The sequence below is a fragment of the Sciurus carolinensis genome, chromosome 3 (genome assembly GCF_902686445.1).
Source record: "Sciurus carolinensis chromosome 3, mSciCar1.2, whole genome shotgun sequence".
In the NCBI taxonomy this organism is placed as follows: domain Eukaryota; kingdom Metazoa; phylum Chordata; class Mammalia; order Rodentia; family Sciuridae; genus Sciurus; species Sciurus carolinensis.
In genome coordinates, this window is record NC_062215.1 from 49602519 (window position 1) to 49612086 (window position 9568).

A 9568-nucleotide genomic window follows, 5' to 3' on the forward strand; every position below is an offset into this window, starting at 1 on the left:
CAACCATCCATGATTAAAAGTGCCTTTGTGAGAGCTGTGGGACTCAGGTGGGAGAATGTGAAACCCTGGTAGAGTTCAAGACCTGGGAGGGTGGCTCTGAGAGAGTAGACTCACTGACCAGCTCCAGACTTTGAAACATTTCTATCCCTTTGTGAACTGATATATGGTCTCATTTGGCTTTGGGACTACTACCAGAACCCTCTGTCAAAGAACTCAGGAGAGACAGACTAACTGTGGACAGTTAGTCTAGACAGACTAACTCAGTTCTAACTGTGGAGCCTTAAAGAGTACTGCAATCTGGTTTCAGAGGCTCTCAGGTATAGTCAGAGTTGTCCTGCCTGTCCAGTGATCCATTTATACATGTCTGAAAGTTTCAACCTCTGCTGTAGAACCCAAAACAGCCCTGTGACTCAAAGCTAGTCCTCCTTAACCACTATCCAGAGCATGTTCAGGGAACCACACAGTGACCCAGCAGGAGTACTTACAGGAACTCGAAGGAAGCCATACTTATCCACATGCCTGGTAACAGGCCCACCTTCTGTGAACACTGCAGTAGACCTTCATCTCAGTACCATCCCTGCTGACCAAAGATCCCAGAGGTAAGGTAATCCAGTCTACCCAGGGAGTAGATAGACCCATGCTGCTTGAAACCCTGATAACAGACCTTCCAACCACAGATCCCACTGCAGATCCCAAAGCAGTCATGTGATCCAGTTCCAACCCCACTCAACCACAAACTCAGAGGTAATCCCATGAACTTGGAGGCCCAAAAGGCAAAGGTCTTTACTTGCTGAAGCCCATATGTGAAGATTAGAAGATGTGTTTGTACCTTCAAATGAACAGACATCAATATAAAGCTACCAAGATAACAAAGAATAATATAACACCACAAAAAGGAACTAATAAAACTTCAGTAACCAATCTTCCTCCCAATAGAGATGAATGAATTATCTGAAAAAGAATTCAAAGTAATTTTCTTACAGGAGCTCAATGAGATTCAGGAAAAGAGAGAAAAATGGCTACAAAAAATTAGGAAAATAATGTTTGAACAAAATGAGAAGTTCAACAACAAAAAAGTAGAAACCATGAAAAACAATAAAACAGGAACAGTATAATAATAGAACTGAAAAGTTCAATGGGGGAACTTCAGCAGCAAACTCAATCACTTAAGGAATTAGTGAACTCAAGGCATGTCATTAAAATTATCCAACTAAAGGAATGAAAAGAAAAAAAGAATGAAGACATAAGATATTATGGGAGACCACCAAACATACAAATATATGAATTATGAGAGTGCCAGAAGGAGAAGAAAGTGGAACAAAAAACTTATTTAAAGAAACACTGGCTAAAAATTTTTCAAACCTTGGGAAACACATAGTCATCTGAATTCTTGAAGGATTCCCAAGAAATATTAGCCCAAAGAAGAATACTTCAAAACATATTATAAGCAGATTGTTAAAAGTTACAGATAGAGCAATAACTTTGAAAGCAACAAGAGCAATGACATTCAATACACACAAAGGTTAATAGTGGACCTCACAATAGAAATCAGCAATGACATCCTTCAGAAATGAAAAAGAGAGAAATGCATTTCTGGACAGAAAAGCTGAGAGAGTTAATCATTGTGCAAGTTAGCTACCTTACAAGAAGTACTAAAGAGAATTCTTCAGGTTCAAATTAAAGGACTCTACGTAACAGAATGACATCATATGGAAGTATAAACTCACTGTTAAAGGCAAATTTATAGTCAAATTCAGAATACTCTAATACTAAAATGATGGTGTGTAAAATGCTTTAATTCTAGTATAAGTTAAAATATAAATGTTAACATATGAAAGTATTAAAATAACTATAGCTACAACAGTTTGTTAATGGATATACAATGTTAAAATATGTAAAGTGTGGCATCAATAGCATAAAATGTGGGGAGAGGTAAAAGCATAAATTTTTTGTATATAATTGAAGTTAAGTTGTTATCAACTCAAAGTCGAAGGTTGTAACTATGCTTTATGCAAGTCCCACAGTAACCACAAAAAAAATCCCTAGAAGATACACAAAAAGTTAATTAAAAAAAGAATCAAAGCACACCAGTACAAAAAGTCAATAAATCACAAAGGAAGGCAGAAAGAAAGGCAAAAAGGGGAACAAATGATATATAAAACAACCAGAAAACAATCAACAAAATGACAATAAGTTCCTGTCGTTTGATAATTAATTTAAATGTTAGTGGGTTAATGTCTCCAATCAAAAGAAACAGGGCTGAATGGACTTAAAAAATCCAATCAGATGCTGCCTACAAGAGACTCACTTTAGTATTAAAGACATGCATAGGCTGAAATTGAAAGGACAGAAAAAGATATTCCATGAATATGATAATCAAAAGACCATGAGTAGCTATACTTCTATCAGACAAAATAGACTTTTAGTCAAAATCTCTTGCAAGCTACAAAGAAGGCCACTATACAATGATAAGGGGGTCAATTCACCAAGAGGATATACTAATTGTAAATATATGTGCACCTGATATTGAAGCACCTAAATATATAAATATTGGCAGAACCAAAGGGAGAAGTAGACAACATGTCAATAATCATTTAACTTCAATACCTCACTTTTAATAATGGATAGATCATAAAGCAAAAAGAAAATATTAGGCATGAATAACAATACAGACAAAATGGATCTAACAGACATGTGGAACATTTTATTCAACAGCACAACAATGCATATTCTTCTCAAGTATGTATGAACATTCTCCAGGATAGGTCAGACACTGGGAGATAAAACAATCCTGAAAATTTTAAGAAGATTGAAATTATCTCATATATCATTTCCAGCCACAGTGGTAAGAAACTAGAAATAAATAATAGGGTATTTTGGAAAATTCACAAATATGTGGAAAATTAAACAACAAGCTCCTATTCTGCCAATAAGTCCAAGAAGAAATTTTTTAAAAAGTGTCTTGAGACAAACGATAATGAAAACATAACATATAAAAAACATGGGATACAACAAAACAAATTCTAAAAGGGTAGTTTTTAGTAACAAATATTGATAATTAGAAAAATTAATGATTTCAAATATACTACCTCAAGGAATTAGAAGAAAAACAAATTAAGCCCAAAGTCAGAATAAATAAAGAAATAATGAAGATTAGAGAAAAATAAATGAAAGGCTAGAAAGACAATAGAATAAATAAACAAAACTAAGAGTTTTTTTTTTTTTTAATATAAACAAGATTGACAAATCTTTGGCTGGATTAACCAAGAAAAAAAGGACTTCTATGAAATAAAAAAGAACTTCTATGAGCAATTATACACAAACTGAATAACCTAGAAGAAACAGGTAAGTTCCTCAAAATATACAACTTCCCATGACTTAATTATGGAAAAAAATAGAAAATCTAAACAGACACATTTGTGACAGCATAGAGGAACCTAAAGGATATTATGTTAAGTGAAATAAGTCAGACACAGAGAAACAAACACCATGTTATGTAACTTAAGCATGAAATCTAAAAAAATAGAACTCACAGAAGCAGAGAATAGAATGGTGGTTACCAAAGGCTACTGAGAGGTGGAGTAGACAGAGAAAGGGAGACCTTGGTCAAAAGGTACAACATTTCATTTAGATGGTAAAAATAAGTTCTGGTGATCTATTGCACTGCATGGTGACAACAGATAATAACAATTTGTTACATATTTCAAAACAGCTAAAAGAAAAGGATCTAGGTATTCTCACCACAAAGAAATGACCAAAACTTGACGTGATAAATGTGTAAACTAGTTTGATTTGATCGTTTCACAGTGTATACATAGAAATGGCCAACAGGTATACAAAAAGGCGCTCAAAGGCACTCAGAAAATGCAAATTAAAATCACCATGAGATATCACTGCATGTTAAGATGGTTATTATAACAAAAGACAAGAAGAAACATGTATTGGCAAGAATGTGAAAAAAAAGGGAAACCTTGTACCTAGCTGGTGGGAATGTAAATTGGTACACCCATTATGGAAAACAATAATAAGATTCCTCAAAAAATTAAAAATGGAACTACTATATAATTCAGCAATCTCACATCAGGATATATATCCAAAAGAAAAGAAATCAGAATCTTGAACATATATCTGCACTGCCATGTTCACTGCAGGATAACTCATAATAGTCAAGATATTAAAACAACCTATATCCATTAATAGCTAAATTCATAAAAAATATGGACACACACAATTGAATATTATTAAAAAGGAGATGCTATCATTTGTAAAAACATGTTTAAACATGGAGAATATTATTCTAAGGAAAACAGGTCAGACACAAAGACAAATATCACATGATTTCACTTAATACGTGGAATCTAAAAAAGTCAAACTCACAGAAGCAGAGAGCATAATGGTAGTTGCCAGGGGCAGAGAGATGGGAGAAATGGGGAGATGTTAGTCAAAGGGTATAAATTTTCACTTATGAGATGAATAAATTCTAGGGATCTGATGTGCAGCATATGTGGTGATAAATGTGTTAACCTGATTGTGTTAATCATTAGAGAATGTATATGTATAGCAAATAATCATGCTGTATACTTTGAATATATGTAATTTTTGTCAATTAACTTTGCTAAAATTTAAGAGAAAAATAGATGTCATCAAATGGAAATGGTCTTACGTTTCCACTGCCAAGCTATTTTCTTCCTTCCAGCAAAGAGGCATCTCTATTTTAGAGCCACCTCCTCTGCTTGGTAATAAATCTCATCCCCTCCATCCTTCTTGGAAGGTTATACAATGGAGTATCTTTCTCTCTCATTTTCATTTCCAATCTCTCCCATACTAACTAGATTCTTTCTTAAACTCTCCCTTAATCTTAGTTTTCTCCAGCTATTATCTCTTTTTTCTTGACTTTCCTTTATAACTGTATATAGACAATATACACATACTGTCTCCATTTCCTCATCCCCCAATCTTCAGCTCACTGTAATCTGGTTTTTGCTACCTCTACTCCCCTTAAATGGGTCTCACTATGCTCCTCAATGATTTCTTTGTTGCTAAATCAAATCAACACTTCTTGATCTTTAGTTAACTTCTTGATCTTTAATTTTCCAACTACATATTATAATCTGACCATCTTTCTTTTTGGAAATGGTCTTTTTCCTTGATTTCCAAAACTCTGCCCTGTCCTAGTTTACTTCATGGCTCTGACTCTCCATTTTCTTCTTCTCTCTCCTTTATCAGTTCATTTTCAATTCATGACTTCCCCTGCTCATCTTGAAATTTATGTATATTCTGATCCTGTTTCCTATCATGGTAAATGGCAACACTATCCACTCAGTTGTTCAAGCTAAAAATCTAGGATCCGCCTTGACATCTACATATTCTTTATTCCCCCACATCCAATCCATCATCAAGTTCTTTTCTTACTACTCCTAAACATCTTTCAAAACCATCAACTTCTCTCCTATCTTTGCTGCCACCTTCCTCATCCAAACCACCATCATCATCTAGTCTCACATACCTATGCTTCCATCCCACATCTAAGCCATTCTGAGCTACATCCAGAAAGAGCTGACACATTCTCTAGCTTAAAACTGTCACTTTGCTTTTAGCATAAAGGCCAAAATATCACAGATGGCCCTTGCTGACTCTACAAGCTTCACCTTGTGAAATTTTCCTCTTTCCTCTTTATGCTTGAGCTGCACTGACCTCCTTTCAGTTCCATGAATCAGAGACTTACCTCCATGTTTTGATTAGCTAAAGCCTACTCATCCTCCACACTTCATTTTAAATCACACTTCTTTAAGAAGTATAATTTTAAGTGTCTATATACTCCAATAAGTATAAAGTATACAGATAGTATATACATACTGTCTCCATTTCCTTAACCCCCCCAACTCTTCATCTCACTATAGTCTAGTTTTTTCTCCTTCCACTCCCCTTAAATGGATTTCATTATGATCCTCAATGATTTCTTTGTTGTTAAATCAAATGGGCACTTCCCAATCCTTAATTAACTCCATCTTCCAACTGCATATTATATATCTAACCACATTCCTAGACCCTCCAGAATAGTTCAGATTTCCCTGCGGTCTGTTCTCTTCACCTATCACTTACCATAACTATAAATAAATCATTTCTTTTTTCCCTCACTAAAGTGTAAAGTACGTGAATACGGGTTTGGGATCTTGCTTATTCTTCCCTAGTAGAAAGAAGACTCTTTCTAGAACAATTATCTGATACATTCTCCTATCTTATCTTTCTGATTTAATTACTCCATCCTGATTATCTCTCCCATCAGTAACTATTTCCTGTACTAACTTTCCAGTCCAGATACTGCATACTACCTTATCTGTCAGTTTTATTTATTGTATCCAGTCTTATATCTCCTGTTCAGTTATTCTATTCTGTTTTATATTTCCCTCCATTTATCCATCACCTTACCTCTCCCACTCATTTTTATACCCTGTCTTATCTTGCCTGCTCATTTATCATATACTGTTTTATCTCTGTAGTTGTTATCCCATCCTGTACTGCCTCTCATGTTCATTTATCTCATCTTGTTTTACCTCTTCTTCTTCTTGTTATTACATTGTCTCCTCTCTCTTCTCTCTCTCTCTTTCATCCTTTCTTATTATTCATCCCAAATTACTGCATCTTGACTTCTCTATTTCGCTTAAGTAAAATGCTTTTTTCAATCCTGTCAGTAATTCCATCCTGTATTAAGTTTTACCTTCAGTTACTGCATCCTGCCTTGCTTCTTCTCTTTGATTACTGCATCCTGTCTTATCTCACTTGTTACTTAAGGCAAGTCCAGATTGTAGACCAATGTTTGTTTCATTTGTTTAAAGAAAAACAGCTGTATTTATTTGTATTTTTTCCTCTGAATTTTCCACAACCACAACATATAAGTAAGAAAAATTTTATTTTTCCAATCCTTTAGTGCTTAATACTTTCTCATATACTATAAATTTACTTATTCAATCACTTATATATGTCCACCTTTGTTGTTTACTTATTCATTCACTTATATATGTTCACCAGGAGGGCATGGACTTTGCCAGTATCCCGTGTGCTACAACAGTACCTGACACACAGTGGGCAGTTGATTAATATATTTTAATAGACAACTGAGTGAATAACCTCCCCACATGATGTAAGGAGAATTATGTAGAGTGCAATAAATAGTTGACTTGAAAATGAATCTAACATCTTTTATCAGTAGTGGTGACTCTTTGGAGTCTCAGAGAAATTTAAAATAAAAGACCAGTTTGACTCACTGAATGTCAAGGAGTTTTATTGATATTCTGCACTATTGGACACCACAGAAGTTAGGACATGAAATATCTCCTGTCTACATCCCAATTTTAGTTTTTGAACAAAATTTATATAGCAAAAAAATAATCTTGCTCCTTGGATATTTCCCAACCACCACCTAACTTCAGCCCTTTACTACCACTTTAATTCCTTGGTGTATTTGGGAGAAGTAGCATTCCATTGTGATCTTTTCACTTATTTAAGAAATGCTGCCCTTGCAGTAGTGCATGCCTATAATCCCAGCTGCTTGGAAGGCTAAGGCGGGAGGATTGCAAGCTGAAAGCCAGCCTCAGCAAAAGTGAGGCTCTAAGCAACTCACTGAGGCCCTGTCTCCAAATAAAAATACAAAGGAGGGCTGGGGATGTGGCTAAGTGGTCAAGTGCTCTGAGTTCAATCCCAGGTACCCACCCTCCCCCCCAAAAAAGAAGTGCTTGCCTCAGGCGCCCCCTGGTGACACTACCTAAGCAAATTACACGTAAGTATGTGTGTGTATGAATTAAATAAGATTATATATAAAATTCCTGTAGGTGAAAGTAGTATTAGATTTCCACCAGATTTATACTTTTGATAGATAAGGAAGTGCAAGATCACAGAAACACGCATTTCCTAAACTGAGGATATTAGGGGGGAAATGTCAAAGAGAAACTTTTATACAGACTGCTTAAATACAGCGTTCATAATAACTCTCCTAATTTAGATGGAAGTCATTCTTCCCTCTCATATCTAATCATAAAAATCCACACAAATACAGAATATTATTCATTTCCTGTATTTTCTACTTGGATAACCCTAAGAGAAGCAAGTATAAGGGAATTGTCTCCTTCCTAATTCAGCATTGCTTCTCTTCTGTCATCCAAGTTCTGCAAGGTTCTCTGATCAGCTCCTGGTGGTCCATGCTAGTTACTACTAGAATGTCATTGCCTTGTTCCAGACTTTCAAGATCTGAATGATTGGTCCCTGTGCTTCTCATCAAAGATTTGACTTCCAGGTAGAGAGTTCTCATTAGCTATATTTCTGTAATTCACCCTGTGTGTCTTTGTCTCATCCAAATTCTCTTCTTTCATCTTTCAGTACAAATGTATATGTTTAATAAAGAGTCATGTCTATGATTCAGATATCAAGTTCCAAAAGAAGTAAAATTAAATAAGTTATGAAAATCTTAGCAAAAAATCAGAACGATTTTCTTTGGGTAAGTCACTAGACTTATGTGAGTCATTTCCATTAAGATTTTTAAAAAGGCTAACCACCTCTTTCATAAAGAAACCTAGATCATCCTCTGTCAAATTATATATAGGCGTCAAGAAATATTTCTAATTATATCCATTAACAGCCACAGTCAGTGAATATTGTGCAAAGAGATTGCCAATATTATATCAAAAGAAACTTAAAGAGCATAAAAGATTTAATTGGTCAATGTGTTAAAGCAAAATCCTAAGTCAATAAGATTATAAAATCAGTGACCTCATTAATCAGTAATTTAAGCCAGTAGATGATATCATGCCAGACCTCAGGGACAAACTTAAGAGTAGGTAGATTACCTGACATATTCAGCAATAGCTGTCAAAACTACCAGACCCAATTTATGAGTATCATGGGCATATGTGATGACCCACCCATCTTCTCAGTTCACTGGAAGTTTTGTGGAGAGCATGTTCTTCCCCCCACCAAATAAAAATATGCAGTACCCACCTCATTAGAGCTACATCTAGTCATGAGGGTGTACCCATGACCTACGAATGCATGTTTATGTCTCCCTCCATTATGCAGTAGAAACATGCATGGAACATCACACGGCATCCTGTTATCCCTTCGGTGAAAACAAACAAGCAAACTGGAGATATCCATGGTAAGTCCTCCAGAAAAGGAACAGGAGTGTTTATATCTATTCTAAATCCCCCAGGCCTCCCTCACTGGTCCATCACCACTGCCTAATCTGAGAATTCACTTTCTACTTCATGTGTAGACTTTCAGACTTTAAAAGAATCTATCACCACTCTTTCTAAAATCCGGACCTTAGCTAGGAATTTTCTCTCTTAATATCCATCACTCACTGACTCCAATCACAGTGTCAGATCCAAAATTCATTCCAGACTCCTTAATGGCTCTAAGCTCTAACAAATCAATTAGTCCTAAACTCCTCATGTTGAACTCACACTGTTGGACCAATTTTACAGGCAGGAGAGTAAGTAGGAACCTGGCTTTAAATTCTGTGATGAATGATGCAACAGCCAAGCTGGAGAAACAGCCTCAGAAGCCCTGAATCCCC